Here is an 18,907-nt window from a genome sequence, read left to right as displayed (position 1 = left end):
AAAATGTATTTTTCAAAAATGTAATAAAGACAGTAAAATAGTTTTTTTTTCACATACAAACTAGAGCTCTGTATATTTGAGTATATATATAATTCTTCACTTCTGTAATATAAGCACTTTGTGTCCTTTGATGTTAACTGAAAGTTTTAATGTAACTTATATTAAGTAGACATTGTTGATGCTCTGAAAGGAAATTATGTTTTGAATAACTCAAAAGTTACAATAAAGAACTGCTACATCTATGTCTTATTTTGAAATGTGCTGCCTAAAGACAGAAATACCATTCAACCTAGCACTCCAATTACTGGGTATATACCCAAAGAAATATAAAACATTATATTATGAAGACACATGCACACATATGTTCTTTACAGCATTATTAATAATAGCAAAGACATATAATCTACCTAAATTCCCATCAATGATAGACTGGATAAAGACAATGTAGTATATATGCACTGTGGAATACTATGCAACCATAAAAAAGAATGAGAGCACATCCTTTGTAGGGACATGAATAGAACCAGAGGCCACAATGCTTAGCAAACTAACACAGGAATGGAAAACCAAATACTGCATGCTCTCATTTGTAAGTGGGAGATAAATGATGAGAACATGTGGATACAGAAAGGGGAACAACACACACTGGGACCTCTTGGAGGGTGGAAAGTGGATGAGGGAGAGGATCAGGAAAAATAACTAATGGGTACTAGGCTAAATACCTGGGTGATGAAATACTCTGCAGAACAACGAACCTCCATGATACAAGTTTACCTATATAACAAATCTTTGCATATACCCCAAACTTAAAATACAAGTTAAAAAAAAAAGAAATACTACACCTCAATAGTAGAAAAATAAATGAACCAATTTAAAAATGAGCAAAAGACTTGAGGAGACATTTAAATGTTCAACAGGTAGATTTAAAATGCTCAACACGGCCGGGCGCGGTGGCTCAAGCCTGTAATCCCAGCACTTTGGGAGGCCGAGGCAGCTGGATCACGAGGTCAAGAAATCGAGACCATCCTGGTCAACATCGTGAAACCCCGTCTCTACTAAAAATACAAAAAATTAGCTGGGCATGGTGGCACGTGCCTGTAATCCCAGCAACTCAGGAGGCTGAGGCAGGAGAATTGCCTGAACCCAGGAGGCGGAGGTTGCGGTGAGCCGAGATCGCGCCATTGCACTCTAGCCTGGGTAACATGAGTGAAACTCCGTCTCAAAAAAAAAATAAATAAATAAAAAATAAAATAAAATAAAATAAAATAAAATGCTCAACACTACCATTCATCAGGAAACAAAAATCAAAACCCCAATGAGGCATCAGCTTACACCAGTTAGGATAGCTGTTACAAACAAAACAAACAAACAGACACAAAAATATAACAAGTGTAAGGATGTGGAGAAATTATAACCTTCTATACTATTTTTGAAACGTAAAATTATGTAGCTGCTATAAAAATATTATGGAGATTTAAAAAAATAATCAAAAGTAGAACTATAATAGAGCCCTGCAGTCCTACTTCTGAGTATGTTCCCAAAAAATTGAAATCTGGATCTGGATGAGCTATCTGCACTTCAGTGTTCTGTGTAGCATTATTCACAACAGCCGTGTTATAGAAACAGACCAAATATACATAGACAGATGAATGGATAAATAAAATGTGGTATATACACACAATATCTTATTCAGCTTTTTAAAATAAGGAAATCCTGACATTTGAAACAACACAGATGAAACCAGAGGTCATTATGCTAAATGAAATAAATCAATTATAGATTAACAAATATTGTATGATTCCACTTACACAAAGTACCAAAAGTACTCCAACGTATAGAAGCATAGAAGAGAATAGTGGTTAGCAGGGGTTGGAGGAAAAGGGAATGGGGAGTTGTTGTTCAACTGGTATGAAGTTTTAATTATATGAGATGTATTAATTCTAGAAATCTGCTGTACAGAATAATGCCTATAATGCCTGTTGTCAACAATACTGGATTATACACTTTAAGTTTTGTTAAGAGGAGAAATCTCATATTAAGCATTCTTAACACACACACACACACACACACACACACACACACACAGAGAGAGAGAGAGAGAGAGAGAGAGAGAGAGAGAAACAAGGAAACTGGGAAGTGATGGATAGTTGATTACCTTGATTATGGTGATGGTTTCATGAATGCATGATAAGGCCAAACTCATCAAATTGTAAGCATTAAATATGTTCAGTTTATTGTCTATAAATTATACCTCAATAAAGCTATTTTAAAAAAGAGTTACAGTAAGGTCTAGAGTTGCGCTGCTGGCAATTCTCTTTCTTTGTAATAAAACACCAAACACAGTCATCCATCACTTACTGACAGGGATGTATTCTGAGAAATGTGTCACTGGGTGATTTCATTGTTGTGAGAATATCACAGAGAGTGCTTACACAAATCTTGATGGCAGATCCTATTACACACCTAGGCTGTGTGGCATAGCCTGTTGCTCCTAGGCTACAAACCTACACAACACAGCACATTACTCTACTGGATGCTGCAGGCAATTGTTATGTAATGATAAGTATTTGTGTATCTAAACATAGAAAAGGTATAGTAAAAATATGATATTATAATCTTATGCGGCGACAGTTGTATATAAGGCCCATCATTGAGTAAAATGTTCCTATGGGGCACGTGAACCATACTATAAAATTTCCCCTTTTACTTAAAAATGTGCATATCTCATACGTGCTAATGCATAGTGAATATGTCATGTAATTATTTAAAATGAAAATAATTTGATTTAAATAATGAACAAATAATTTCACTAATAATGTCTCTTTAAAAATCTTATAAGTAACTTAAATATGAATATAATAAACACATATAAAATATTTTTATCACAAACATATGAAATACATTTACCTACTATTTCTTATAAAAAATTGAGATGAAATTTTAGAAAAATGACTTTTTAGATGGTAATTGGTAATAACTGTAAACAAAATACTTTTTTTTGTTTAAAGAATTATACATGCACTCTTCTAAAAATATGTGATATGGTTTGGATTTCTGGTCCTGCCCAAATCTCATGTCGAATTGGAGGAGGGGCTTGATGGGAGGTGTTTGGATCATGGGGGTGGATTTTCCCCTTGCTGTTGTTGTGATAGTAAGTTCTCACGATATCTGATCATTTATAAGTGTGTGACATCTCCCTCTTCTCTCTCTCTCTCTCTCTCCTGGTCTGCCATAAGACATGCTTGCTTCTTTTTCATATTCTGCCATACTTTAAAGTTTTCTAAGACCTCCCAGTCACATTTTCTGTTAAACCTATGGAAGTGTGAATCAATTAAATCTCTTTTCTTCACAAATTACCCAGTCTCAGGTAGTTCTTAATAGCAGTGTGAGAAAGAACACAATATGTTCTTGTAAAATTTACTTACATGCAGTGAAATGTATGTTTCTACACTATACAATCTGATGCGTTTTAACAAATATATTCACTTATGTAATCAAAACTCCAACAAAGACACAAAGTATCTCCAATATATAGAAAGTTTGGAGTCAATAGTCACTCTTTCCCAAAGAAACTCACTGTTCCTTTTTCTGTCATTATAGATTTTTGCTTTTTTGAAATTCATATGAATAGAATAATCCAAGATGAGCCTTGTTGCTACTGGTATGTTCTTTTTACATGGAATTGGGAAAAAAAAAAAAACAAACCTTAAACTTTATAGGGGACCAAAATGAGAGCCTGCATAGCCAAGACAATCTAAGCAGAAAAAAAAAAAAAGAAAAAAAGAAAAAAAGCTGAAGTCATCACGTTACCTGACTTCAAACTACACTACAAGACTATAGCAATTAATCGCAACAGCATGATACTGGTACCAAAACAGAGATGTAGACCAATGGAATGTAACAGAGGCCTCAGAAGTAATGCCACACATCTGCAACTGTCTGATCGTTGACAAACCAGACAAAAACAAGCAATGGGGAAAGGATTCCTTGTTTAATAAATGGTCTTGGGAAAACTGGCTACCCATATGCAGAAAGCTGAAACCAAATCCTTTCCTCACACCTTATACAAATATTAACTCCAGATGGATTAAAGATTTAAACATAAGACCTGATACCATCAAAACTCTAGAAGAAAACCGAGACAATACTATTCAGGACATAGGCATAGGCAAGGACTTCATGACTAAAAAACCAAAGGCATTAACAACAAAAGTCAAAATAGAAAAATGCGATCTAATTAAACTCCAGAGCTTCTGCACAACAAAAGAAACTATCATTAGAGTGAACCAGCAACCAATAGAATGGGAAAAAATTTTTGCGATCTACCCATCCGACAAAGGGTTACTATCCAGAATCTACGGAGAACTTAAACAAATTTACAAGAAAAAAACAGACCCATCAAAAAGTGGGCAAAGGATATAAATGGACACTTTTCAAAAGAAGACATATATGAGGCCAAGAAACATATGAAAAAATGCTCATCATCACTGGTCATTGGAGAAATGCAATTCAAAACCGCATTGAGATACCATCTCACACCAGTTAGAATGACAATTATTAAAAAATCAGGAGACAATAGAAACCGGACAGGATGTGGAGAAATAGGAACAAAACACTTTTACACTGTTAGTGGGAGTGTAAGTTAGTTTAACCATTGTGGAAGACAGCGTGGTGATTCCTCAAGGATCTAGAAATAGAAATACCATTTGACCCATCAATCCCACTGTTGGGTATATACCCAAAGAATTATAAAACATATTGTAAAGACACGTGCACATATATGTTTATTGTGGCACCGTTTACAATAGCAAAGACTTGGAACCAACCCAAATGCCCATCAAAGATAGACTGGATAAGGAAAATGTGGCACATATACACCATGGAATACTATGCAGCCATAAAAAAGATGAGTTCATGTCCTTCGCAGGTACATGGATGAATCTGGAAACCATCATTCTCAGCAAACTGACACAGGAACAGAAAACCAAATACTGCATTTTCTCACTCATAAGTGGATGTTGAACAATGAGAACACACGGATAGAGGAGAGGGAACATCACACACTGGGGCCTGTTGGGGGTGGGGGCCTATGGGAGGGATAGCAGAGGGTGGGGTTCGGGGAGGGCTAATATTAGGAGAAATACCTAATGTAGATGATGTGGGGGATGGTTGCAGTAAACCACCAAGGCACAGGTATACCTATGTAACGAACCTGCATGATCTGCACGTGTACTCCAAAACTTTACGTATAATAAAATAAAATTTATTTATTTTATTGCTGAGTATTATTTAATCACAAGAATGTACCATAAACGCTTTATCCATTCACTTGTTGATGCCCATTTTATTTGGGATACAACAAAAATACCTGCTTCTATGAATAAAACTGCTAGAAATATTACTGTGCCATTCATTTTATGGGCATATGCTTTAATTTGCTCAAGTAAGAACCTGGAAATATAATATATTTTATAGGATAGATGTGTATTTAACTTTATATTAATCTGCTGAAATGGTTTCCAGAATGGTTGGGTCATTTTAGCATTCCATCCACAATGTATTAGAGGTCCAGTGGCTCCACATCTTCTCCAAAATTTTGTTGTCACTTATTTTCAATCAGCTACTCTACTGTGTATGAATTAGTATTATACTGAATTTCTGTGATAAATAGAATAAATTATGATGTTGACCACCTATTCATATACTTATTAGCTCTTCATATATGTTAGTTTTGATTGTGTTGAAATATGAAGCTAAATATTAAAGTTAGAAAAAACTATAATAAAAACATAAAAATAAATCTTTGTAATCTGGGGTTAGGCAAAGATATTTTAGGGGACCCAAAATAAGTAATTAATTAAAAATAATTTACTTTCAATTTTAAGTAAATTTCTTATTTTTATTGTGTTTATAGTGACAAAGAGCTTTTATGAAAAATATGTAAATAATATTTGCAATAATTTAAAAATGCTGTTTTTTTTAAATTGAATAGGACTAAAGTGTTTCCCCAAATATTTTTAATATCATTAAACATGCAAATAAAAAGACTAAGATACCACTAGAAAAACTAAAATGTAAAAGACTGACAGCACCAAATGTGGAGAGAACTAGGAGTCTCAAACATTTTTGGCTGTGGTATGAACTGATGCAACTGTGTGAAAAACAATTTGACCTTTTTGTCATAGAAGTTGAAAATCCATTTACAGAACCACACAGCAATTGCAATCTCATATATGTAACTAAGAAAAATGAACAAATATATTTACAAATACTTTGTATGTTAAATTTCATAATAGCCTTACTCATAATATTCAAAACTCAGAAACAAAGCAGAGTACCATCAATAAGAATATAAAGTGCTATATACATATGTTCATAAAATCTAATACAAGACAGCAATTAAATGGAACAAACTATTGATACATGTAACAACATGGATAGTTCTCAAAATACTGAGTTGAGTGACAGGAGTCAAATGCTGAAAATAACATACTCTATAACTCTATTTATGTGAAAATAAATAATGGGTCATAAGTTGCTATCACATTGATTGAGAGGAGACTATGAAATGCATTATTGAATTCATCTTAAAATTCTACCTACTGCAACTAATGATGGATATCAGACCAGTGGTTGCCTCTGGAGTGGGAGATTAATTGAAAAGAGACAATTAATTGAAAAGAGACAAATACATTTTGGTGATGAAAATGTTTGGGGCCTTTATTTACAGTTTTCAAGACAGATTGAAGAGCACCCTTAGAATCTGAGTATTTCTCTGTATGAAAAAATAAACCAGAATAAAATAAGTTAATAAAATCTATACACACACACACACACACACACACACACACACATGCTAAACATTGTATTAAGAATTTAACATAATAATATATTTTAATCTTCACAATAACCCTATATGGTAGATATGATTTTTATTCCCATTTTCCAGATTAGAAAACTGAAACTCATGCATCTTAAGTAATAGAATTGAGGTCTGATGATTCATATATCAAAGAAAACAGTGTTGAATCTTATATTTGTGTAAATGTAGAGAACAATATACTATATAGCTTTTCTCTAGAAGATTTGAATTAGTGGATAACTTTCTTTTCAAAGATTCAACTTATTCTAATATATATGATAAACCTGATGATTGTGAATGGAATTATACTGGTTATTAAACAGTAGGTTAATTGATACATAAGAAGACAAATGGAGCTATGGGACAAGTAAAAGTATAGAGGGTTCTGAATTGACAGAAATCTAGTTTTTCTTACCAATATGACAAGTAAAGCCTTTCTTGTTTCTGTTGTTCAAGAATTCTAGCTTCTTGTTAAAGCAATTATTTTTATATGGCCGACTTGCCAGTTGCATCAGGTTAACTGCATATATATTTACACATTAATGTACTTGCAAAGTACAGCAAGCAAGCTCTGTGAATTTGCTCAGGATCAAAGTTTCAAATGCTGATTATTGGGAGTTCAGAAGAGTGTACAAGACTTGACAATGGTTATATTAGTCTTGGTTACCAGGGTGGCTACTACATAACTGGAAAGTACAGACAACAGTTACTGAAATTTAATCAGTAATCCTTTCTAAATGTAATCCTTATAGTTAATCAGCAAGGCAATTTTATGTGTTTATGAGTACTGGACCCAGTTCTTACAAGAAAAAAAATTTTATTGAAGAACACCATCAGCAAGTTAACACCATTAAGGCTCATTGGCATTCTCTCCTGCTTTGCAAGGACAACTGCCAGGCATGCAATCTGGTCCTTTCCATCAACTTAGAACAAGCTTCATTCTAAACACAGGAGTGTCATCATCACAGCCTCATAAATTTACTGAAAAAATGACACAAAGTTCTTGGTGAAAGTAGAGAATGAAGTTATTTCCATAGTCTTATTACTTTGTACTCTTGTGATCATTAGGGTGATTATACTACTCTCTGCACAGATCTTGCTATCATGAGGAGGGGGATGGAAGAATATACTCAGGTTTGGGGATGATGGTTGTTTCAGCTGATGTTCAATTAAGAAAGTACAATCACTATGAGGATTATGGATGGGTATTTATCACAGAAATTAGAGTTTGCCCAATTGTGAAAGGAGATGGTGAAGAAAGGTATGAAAGGCAACTGAAAGATGAGAGGAAAGATACTCATTAGCCCTGGAACAGAAGAAAAATGTATAGCTTTCTGGGAAAGCTGAAAATTAGAAATATCTATATCCAGTTGCTTGATTGAAACTAAAGAAGGGGGCTGATGTAGAAATTTAGATTTTTCATGGTTTCTGCCACTATAATATTACAGCAAAGTTCTTGGTAGTGGGCTTGCATCAGGGAAGATAATTGGAGAAAAGAGTGGCATAAGTGGGAAAGGTTGAAGACAAATTGGAGCTCATTCTTAAATATACATCTGCCTTTTATCATCTCTAACTCAGAATGACCTTCAGAAAGTGAAGGTCATTCATTTTTGACTCTCCAATTTCGTTCACATTTAATTTTGGCCAACCCTATGCTGGAACTTTAAAAGAAGATCAACTATAGTCAACATAGATTTTGGCAAAACTAAATCAACAATAGAATAATCTAGCACACAGGAGAAGGTCAACTTCTGGAAGGAATGTTGAGGTGATGGGAAAGCTTAGTTTAAGTGCATACCAGACCCTAAGAGTTCAGTCAGAAACTGGGTTAACAGCAAGGCATGAAATTCAAATATGAGTGAGATTCACAGGGATGTTTTTGGGATAATACAACATTAGATAGAGACAACACAGATGTCCCAACGGTAAGGAATTAGGTTTTAGTTTGACAGAATTTAAGTTTATTTCTTTGAATAGCTCTTTTTTTAATGGTAAAATCTTATGAAAGATGCACCTTTCTTCTAAGCAGATGTGAACTTATTACATCTTAGGTTTGTCTCCAAGATCATTCTCTTCTATTTTCCACCTGAACATTTGTGTTCCATGGCCTCATAATTTTATTCCTTTGTGAAAATCATATATCTGCACATATGCATACATCTCAAACAATAATCTGTTTGCAAATGTCTCATTAATATTATCCTATTATAAAAATCCTTCTAAAATGTTGTTTCCCTTAATATTTGGTTTGAGATTTGCTTCAGTTGGTACACATGCTTTAATTTATACACTGTTATATTACTCTATTTTATTTAAGTATAAACCATATATACTGTATTATTCATTTTACTATATTCTATTGTAGACACTCAGCAAAATAAAATTATCATTGTACTGTTATTGCGTCATTTAGTCTGTTTCCAGTATTTTACTGTTGCATTCAATGCTGCCATAACATTCTTGAACATTTGACCTTGTGCATGTGTAAAAGCTTTTCTGAGATATGTAACTACAGTTCAAGATCTAGGAGGAATTGATCTTGACTGTTGGATCAAGGATTGTTGCTGAAGATGTCATTGAGTACATCTGCAAGGATGGCAGACTTTCAGGATTTGGAGATGGCATAAGGACATCTGGAATGAGAGGAGCATGAAGGGAGAGTTCTTACAGAAAGCAGAGGATTAAACAGAGGGAGGTGCATACTGAGAGAGTCTGTCCTTTCTCAAAGTGTTGCCCTTAGTAAACACAGCCCTAATTGTGTCCGGATGGGATGTAGAGAAGCTAGAAACTGATCTTGAAAACTTTGAGATCCAAAAGATAACTCTTATACTATGTGGAAAGGATAAAAGATTAAGAAAATTTTGAGAATTAACCCATAGTCCTAGAAATATTTACTGTGTTCAGAGGTAAATCTAAAGGTGAATTGAATATCTGTGGTGTTCTGTGACGCAGTTGGCCGATAGTATCCATCATAGCTGGAGAATACTTTATGGTGGAGATTCCAAAGATGAAATTCCTTCTTCTGTAGTTAGAGGTCAGTGAACCCATATGCCATGGGGAAACATTTTCTGATTTTGTTTCTCAAAATTAGTTTTGCTACACAAACCATGCATTTTAGATGTTTGCTTCTGTATTCTTTTCCCCCAATTCTCAATTGTTCCTGAGAACAAAATTTTATAGTTCTGATCCTTGGAGGAAAGTCTATAATGATGGTTGTGAGACATACAGATGCTGTGAAAGATGTGGCCTGGGTGAAAAAAGACATTTTTTCTTGCTTATTACTGAATTCTTCCATCAATCAGACTTTTGTCTTACAGGAGTAGAACTAAAGAGAAACTGTGAAAGCCCTGCACTGCTGCACAGATCATGCTGGAAGTGTACATTATATAGCTGTTGATAGCTCAGGAACTCAATTTTGCAGTGGCTCCTGAGATAAGATGTTAAATATCTAGTCCACCATCCCTATAGATAAGAAGATGAAATGGAGGAATACAAACATTGAGAAAGAAACAGAAAACAGAGCAATTGGGACTGACAAGGACTCCTTTGCTGATCCTCTCTGGCCACAAGGAAGCAATTTCCTTGGTTGTGTGGTCAAATGCTGAAGAAATCTGCCTGGCATCTTGGGACCACACAGTTAAAGTGTGGGATGTTGAGTTCAGCAGTCTTAGCTTTGTCAGGAAATAAAGTATAATATTTTCTATTCTCCACATTGTAAATGTTTAGCATCTGGAAGCACAGATATGCATGTAAAACTGTGGGATTCCCAAACTAGAGATAGTTTTTTGCTGTTGTTGTTTCTAACCTCACATACAAGCTGGGTGACATCACTAAAATGGTTTTCTATTCATGAACAGCAACTGACTTCAGGATGTTTAGGTGACATTGTCAAGCTGTGGAATACAAGAAGTTGTAAGGCTAGATCATTCTATGATCTAGCTGCTCATGAAGACAAAGTTCTGAGTGTAGACTGGAAAAATACAGGGCTGCTTCTCAGTGGAAGAACAGACAAAATGTTATATTCCTACAGATATTCACCTACCACTTCCCATGTGGGGCATGAAAGTGAATGATAATTTGATTATAGAGATTATTTCTATAAATATTGGTAGAGAATCATGAAATTACATTGATGCAGATGTAGAAAGCATCCTTCTAGATTAAAGTTTATGTAATGGTTTCACCCTTTATAATAGTTAACATACTTTTTCATTTTATATTTATAATACAATAGTCTGTGTATACAAAATATAAAATGTGCCCTGCATTCACTACTCTATACACACTCTTCAAATTAAACTTTTTAAATTTCTTTTTTTAATAAATTTCTTTTTAAAGGTATTAATTTGAATTAAGATTTTCTTTTCGAAATTCTATAAAAGACTATATTGTGAATACAAAAATAGAAAATAGAAACCCTAATTTTTAAAGAAAGTGTGAGTAGTAAAGTTGTGCCACCTGTCCTCAGGTGCCACAGGCAAAAGACACAAGAAAGAGCTGAGGTTGCAGTTCAATTCTGAAGACAACCTATTTCAGAAATCAGGAAGAGCAGATGAAATCTGAAGACAGTCTGACAGAAAATTTCCGCTTGCTGGGCCTTGGGGTGATGATGGAATAGAAGTTATCAAGTCTTTTGTCCTATTGAGGCTTTCAACTAATTAGCTGAGACCAATTCACGTTATGTAAGGTAATCTGCATTACTAAAAGTCCTATAATTTTAATGTAAATCCCATCTAAGAACACCACCACATAATATCGAGAATAAAGTTTGACCAAATATCTGTGTAATGTGGCCCAGCCAAGCTGACACATAAAATTAACTATCACATAGAGAAAATACTTTAAGTTAGAGAAAAGAGCTAAATAATGAGAACACATGGACACATAGGAAAAACACACACTGGAGCCTGCTGGAGGCTGGAAGGTGGGAGAAGGGAGAGGATCAGGGAAATAATAAACTAATAGATATTAGGCTTAATACCTGGTGATGAAATAATCTGTATAAGAAATGCCCACATTCACCTATGTAACAAACTTGCATATCCTGCACATTCTGAGAAAGCTGTGTATGCTATCTAAGTCAGAATTTCCAATCAAAAGGCTAGAGAACATTATGACCAGGGAATACCTGACACAGAAATCATATATTATTCAATGAATATGACTCAGGTTAAGACAGAATTAAAAACATGAATGGTATAAGCAGAAAAACAAACTCAGTTTCTCCAATTATACTCTCACAACATGCTTCTGACACTGCATGTGTGGAGAATTTTTCCCACCGGCAAGCAAGAAGTCAATTCTGTAGCAGAGACCAGCTGAGTGTCTTCTACTCCAATTCAGTTCTGACACTCTCTAACCTGCAATAGCATCACATCCCACAGGCTGAAGACTCAGAGCCATAAGACGGCCCACATGTCAGACACCCGTCACATATTCAGGCCTCCAGAATGTCAGACCAACTGGCTCAGCTTCAAGTTTGGTTTCCACAACCTCCTTATCAGGCTCCATTAATTTGCAATAGTAACTCACAGAAAGGGAAACAGAGATATGTAAGGTGAGATATGGAAGGATCCTGAGGGCAGGAGCTTCAGTTCCCATGGAGTTGGGGAATCCAACTCATGAATGAAGTCCTCTTCCTCCTCCTATAAGCCCCCATCAGTTCCCTTGTCTAGAAGTTCACTGTAGCCCCTCCTCTTGGGCCTTTTTTGGAGACTTCATCGTATGGGCATGATTGAAGCATCGACAACCATGTAGAAATGTGGTTGGACAAACAGGGTGTGATCTCATACTAGTAGACCGAGTGGGAACACCCAGCAAGGTCTGCCTGTTCAGATTCTTCTTGGCATCTGTACAACATTCTTTCCTTCTGAGTATGGGGCATGACCCCTTCTGAAAAGAGTCTATGACTTACAAGCAGGCAAGGTGAGTCAGAAAATATCTTGATGGCCAGCTCCAAGTCATAAAGGCAAAGGAAGAATATATTTTAAGTTTTTATGGATGGCTTTGGGTAGAAAAAGGAGCAGGTGAAAGGAAGGCAGGAGAAGATCAGAGAGATTCTCTTTTCTGAGTCTTGTTTCTAAGGCCTAAAGTGCCCCAACATTATAATCAGAGACTTTCACCTTTATTGCCAGGAATCTGTTCCAAAGTTGATTCAGGAATCAAAGACAAAAGATCCTTTAGCAAAATATATTGTTTTAGTCACTTAGTAAATAACAAGGGCTATGGGAGTTATGAGACGGAAACCATAGAAAAAAACCAATACACACACACATATAATATCACGTTATAAAATGAAGAAAAATATATATATATTTTACCCAGTAGAATCCTTACCTCTTCCTTAAAGTGAGGAATAATGTGATAGTACAGGCTTTTGTGTATGGTTAAGTTAACATAAGATTTGCTTTGTAAACACAACAAAGACTTTAACCCAAAAGGTGGAACCTAATTATGTCAATATATTTTACATTTCAAAGACTGACTCTAATTATGTCATATTTATGTCTTGAAAAATTTTTAACATTTTAATTAAGCATATATATATATATATATATATATATATATATATTTATAGGCTTATATACGTAGGTATATAGAGCAATAATCATCTGCAGATTAATACCCAACAGTGGGATGTTTGTTATCTCTTTAAAAGCAGTTTCTGAAAAAATTAGGCAAGACTGGTGTCATTTTCACCTAAAAATGGCAATTATTTTCTGGATAGTGATTTTTTTCTTCTAAATCTAAAGCCACGCTGATAATTTATTTTTAATAAGAATGCTGTTTCTCCCCCAGCCCCCACCCCCTGCTATCCCTCCCCTAGCCTCCCACCCTCCAACAGGCCCCATTGTATGATATTCCCCTCCCAGTGTCCATGTGTTCTCACTGTTCAACACCTGCCTATGAGTGAGAACATGCTGGAGGGACAGCATTAGGAAAAATATCTAATATAGATGACAGGGTGATGGACACAGCAAACCACCATGGCACATGTATACCTATGTAACAAACCCGCACATTCTGCACATGTATCTCAGAACTTAAAGTATAATAAAAAAATAAATAAAAATGCTGTTTATTTTAACTAGAGTTTTCATAGTTCTTAGCATAACTTTATATAATCAAGGATTTACAAAATTTTCATTTTTTTTCCTAGACAGATTTCTACCTTTGATTCTATTAAAATAAAAACATTAAGATATCATAAGATATCATCAATGAAATTATCCTATGTAAAATAAATCACTTTACTCTGTTATTTGGCATCTGTCTTTCCTTCGGTTTGGTTCAAATTGAACTTATTTACAGACAAATTTTCTTAAAATGTCTAATATATGGATACAAAATCTCTTATCAATCAGTTAGGATCATCAGAGTAGACTTCTGGAAAATAGTTACGTATATATGTCTAAAATACCCTGTTGTCTGTGTTTCTCTTACTGGCTTTTAATTCTTTATGCCTTTAATCCCTATATGTGTCTATCATGGTTAATGCAGACATTCCACAACAATTTATGTTTCTTCTCGGAGGATTTTTGTGTGGTTTGTGTTTTTTGTTGTTATTGTTGTTGTTGTTACAAAGAACAAAAACTTACTCGAATAAGCTCAAGCTAGTACTTTTTAAATATATCACTGTAGTTCCACAGACACCCATAGACAGACCAAGATATATACTGGCCTCCTGTAGAGTGCAAGTGGGAATAGAAATTATTTATCATAGGCTAAAAATTCTTTCAGTTGTTAGATCTCGATTCCTTTCTGTGTGCCTAAATTATTTTGTTATTTTAAATTTACAGCCCAATCTGAAAATTTTATGTTTTTTACCTCAGGTGTCAATAGAAACAGACTTAGTCTCATGGTTTCCAAATTCTAAATTTCTAAAAGATAAATCTAATTGCACTAAGTCATATTTTGATTAGGGCTTCAAAAGTCGTAGGAAATGAAGCAGTCTACATCTTCTTCATACTTCACATTAAAAGAGTTATGTCTTATATAGTTTAAGAATACATCAATTATATCTGTTTCTCCCTTGTTATGATTATATGTGTTTTTCTATTTTAGAACCCCATTTCCTCTAGCTCAACTATTGTGGTGTCTTCTATCTCATGTCATCCCCTACAATTTTAACTGATTTCATTTCATTTTCCAGGACACAAGAGTGTGCTTTTCATAACTTTTAGAAATGAGGATGATGTGCCTGTAAGATTTTAATGAAAATGATAGAGAATAGTAAGGAAGAATGAAAAATCACAGACTTGGGAATTAGGTAGACCAGATTTGTAATCTTGGTTAATTCATAAATTATTTGTCACTATGAAATTCACTTAACCTCTAAAGAGCTTTAGGTTCTTTATCTGAAAAATATGTGGATTTTTACAGTTAAAATAGAACGTAAAATAGAATCATTCAAGAATAGGATAAGAAACCTGACAAGATGGCATGTTTTTTCATGAATTCCTGAGAGCCCAGAAACTAGTCTGATTCTTGGTGCAATAAGAACTATGCTACGTCAGCACACTCCGAATAGATTCAAAGTGTGTCATTCAGTGATTTTATTTTACAACATATTCTTTTCGTAGTACTATCTGGACATTCAGATAAGATCTAATTGCTAAATAGGAAAAATTATTATAGATATTTATACTAAAATACTATATTTAAGGGCGCTGGAATGCTACTGGGGCTATTCATACCTGTTTATCATTTTCTAAAAAAGTACTTTGAACCTAGAATGAAAACAGATCTATATTCCGGGTTTTTTCAGTACAGATATGTTTTGTGCTATTTGTAGCATCAGACCAGTAATATGCTTGTGGTTAGACAAAATTCTTGTGGCTGTCATCAGTGGAAAGTTGGTATAGAGGAAATTAACTTGAGGCAAGGAAATAACAGCTTGAAACATGCATTTTCATTTTTATTTAGACAGTAATTTTCCCAGTCAATAATAGCATTTGCGGTGTCATTCATTTGAGATTTGCTTTCAACAAAATTCCCTATTACAGATGTTATTAATTTCCTTCAGAAGCCACACACTATCACATGATTGATTATCTCTTTCAGAACACACAAAATTTTATTTTCAGTGGGGAAAATGCAAAATAGGATAACTAAAAAAAAATTTCTGTGAAAACTGGGTATTCTTTAGTGCAAAACTCTGGTTTTAAAGTCAAAATTAAATTGTATAGGAACCCAAAACTAAAAACTCAAAGCTGAAAAATAAATTATATTTAGTCCTTTAAACTCTCATGTCTTGCTCCCTACATATTACTTACCCAATTTATGTTAAAAATTTTGTTTAGCTTTTGATATAACATTTAGCAATTCATAGCCTAGAAAGAGTAATGGTACTGAAAATGTAAAATAAGGCCACTTAAAATGTATACAATAGAAATGTTTATATTTCTATTTCACTCTTTAAATGGCAAATGTTTACTTACATGTCAATAAGAACCCTATCCCCCGTGTTTTTCAGAAAAGCCATGGTCTCTGTCATTCCTCAATACCTAAGTGACATGTCTATGTGTTGTCCTCTCCATTTAACTGTGTCTAGCTGTCCCTGGACCAAGCTTATGTCTAGACCAGACAATTAAGCAGCTAGCACATTTATGTCATGCAAATTGGCCTTCTGGCCCTTGGGTGAAATGAAACTGATATGACCCAAACTGATATTAATGCTACCATCCAAGGACTGGAAAGATACTGAAAAAGTAGCCTCAGGTAATCTGGATTACACAATTGGAATTCTGGAATGATGAACTGAATCTATGAAAAGAGAAATTCCTCCTGTGCTTGAAGGTAGTTCTGTAGAATACAGTGAAAATATGTAATGTCCTCACATTAAAAGGGAGATATCAACAGTTTTTCTACATGAAGTTGGAGTGACTATAAATCCCCATAAAGCAGATTTCAAATGAAAGAAAATGGCCAGTGGAAAAAGAAGTTGCTTAGCACAAATCCATCAAAATGAGATTAAAATCCAGGAGAAGGGAAAGGGATTTTTAAATACCATAAATGGTGTAAAGTTGTCAGCCAACTCTTGGGAAGTATTGGGAAGTCCTTACATACCTTTTTGCCATAATTGGAAATGTATAAACTATGAAACATGATTGGTTGTGACAGAAGAATTCAGTGAGAAAAAATATACATAAAATGGAAATTACAGCTGCAAAACAGACTGTGAGAAAATCTTATACCACCACCAAAAGAAGGATTCAGGGTAATTTCCCCTGGTCTGGGTTTACTTGAACTCTATAGTGAGTGAGCAATTGAGCAAGTGAGAATGGCAGCAGATATATAAAATAAAATTTAAATGTAAAAAGTTCTACAATAGGCAAGTGAAAGAGTTAAGAATGCCTAGGGAATTAGATCTAGTAGTGACTATCCCCCTTTTGAGCTGTATAACTTAGTCCACAAAAGACTAAAATATTTCACTTACACTGTTGAAGTTAACCACCAAGAGAGTATAATCTACCCTGGATTATGATTTGTCTTAATAATAAACCATTGAAAGAGATGTAACAGTACAATATAATATTGTGTTACTTCTTCGTTTACCTCTCCTATGATTTTACTGGGTCCTTGTAATTGGTTATAATTCACATTTTTAGTGTATCAACTTGGTCTGAATATATTTATTATATCAAACTTCTCAGGTTGGCGGTAAAGTTGAGTACTTAGACTGGATGGTAAGCCAAGCCTGTACTCTTCGTTTCACTTAAATTTTAGATTCTGCATTACAGAATATAATGAAAAATGTGATTCACATTAACCTAGAATATTTCATGCCTAATTTTCAAATTCATAGTCAAATGACACTACTAGTAACAAACTATACTTTGTTTACTTCTGCATAACCAAGTTGTCTTCCATTTACTATATAAATGTTACTTTTGAAGTATTATAAATTTTGAAGTCTGCTTTTTGCAGTCTAGATTTCTTAAAGAAAATAAATATATTTTCCTTTCTAAGAGTGTAAAATATAGTATTTATACATAACAGTGCATAAAATTGTATAATGCAGCATATCAAATAACTAAAATCATTGCTATGTAATCACCATCTAGGTTGAGAAGAAAACTGTCACCTCTCCAGAAGTCATTCATGATTTCCTGTCTGAACACAATCCTCTCCCGGGAGTAACCACCCTGCTACCTTTTATAGCAATTGGCTTTTACTTTTCTTTGTATTTTTACCAACAATATGTGTGCCCCAAAGATCCTACTAATAACACATATGATGGCTTTGGTGGTAATCACTTTTGTGTTTTTATTTTAGTTTTACTGGCCATTTGTATGTTTCTGCAAAAGTATTATTTATTTATTTAGCGACACGGTCTCTTTCACTCAGGCTGCAGTGCAGTGGTGCCATCATAGTTCACTCAGCCTCAAACTCCTGTGCTCAAGCCACATTCCCACCTCAGCCTCCTGAGTAGCTGGGATTCCAAGTATGAACGGCTGCTCCTGGCTATCAATGTATCTTTGACCTTTTTATAAATGTACTTATATTGCATATTTTATTATGTGTTAGTATCACATGCAATGGTACAAGTTCCTAGGCAATTTCATTCAATGAAAAGAAAATGTTGCAGAAAATAATACATATCTAGAATAGCTAGTGCCTCTAGGATTTAAGAAGATTAAAAAATGAAAGAAGATCAACACTTAAAAATAAATGAAGAAAGTTTCTCTGAGTTCAAGAGACTAAATCTAAGACTGAAAGAGATTAGAAAATTCAGGATGAATAAATAATAAAGAAATAAGACAAGTAAACTTCTCCCTAAACCAAACCAAACACAAAACAAGAACTCTAGCATACCCTGGTCAAATCACTGAAGTATAACCATAAAGAGAAAAAAAATATCTTATGTGCTTCCAGGCACAACAAATAACTATTAGTACTTATAAAGTATAAAACCATCATTTTCTGCACACAGACACAAGAACATGAAACAAAACACTGCATGCTCTCACTCATAAGTGGGTGTTGAACAATGGGAACACATGGACACAGGGAGGGGAACATCACACACCAGGACCTGGGGGG

General features: G+C 34.4%; 1 pseudogene; it reads left to right on the top strand.

Moving 5' to 3' along the window:
* The first annotated feature begins 7,966 nt into the window (after positions 1–7,966).
* Positions 7,967–10,935, top strand: LOC116554835 (annotated as a pseudogene).
* The last annotated feature ends 7,972 nt before the right edge of the window (positions 10,936–18,907 follow it).

Source organism: Sapajus apella, unplaced genomic scaffold (assembly GCF_009761245.1).
Source record: "Sapajus apella isolate SASKATOON/1434 unplaced genomic scaffold, GSC_monkey_1.0 scaffold2, whole genome shotgun sequence".
Taxonomy (NCBI): Eukaryota; Metazoa; Chordata; class Mammalia; order Primates; family Cebidae; genus Sapajus; species Sapajus apella.
The sequence above is the reverse complement of the archived record's forward strand: the minus strand, read 5'-3'. Positions and strand labels throughout refer to the sequence as shown.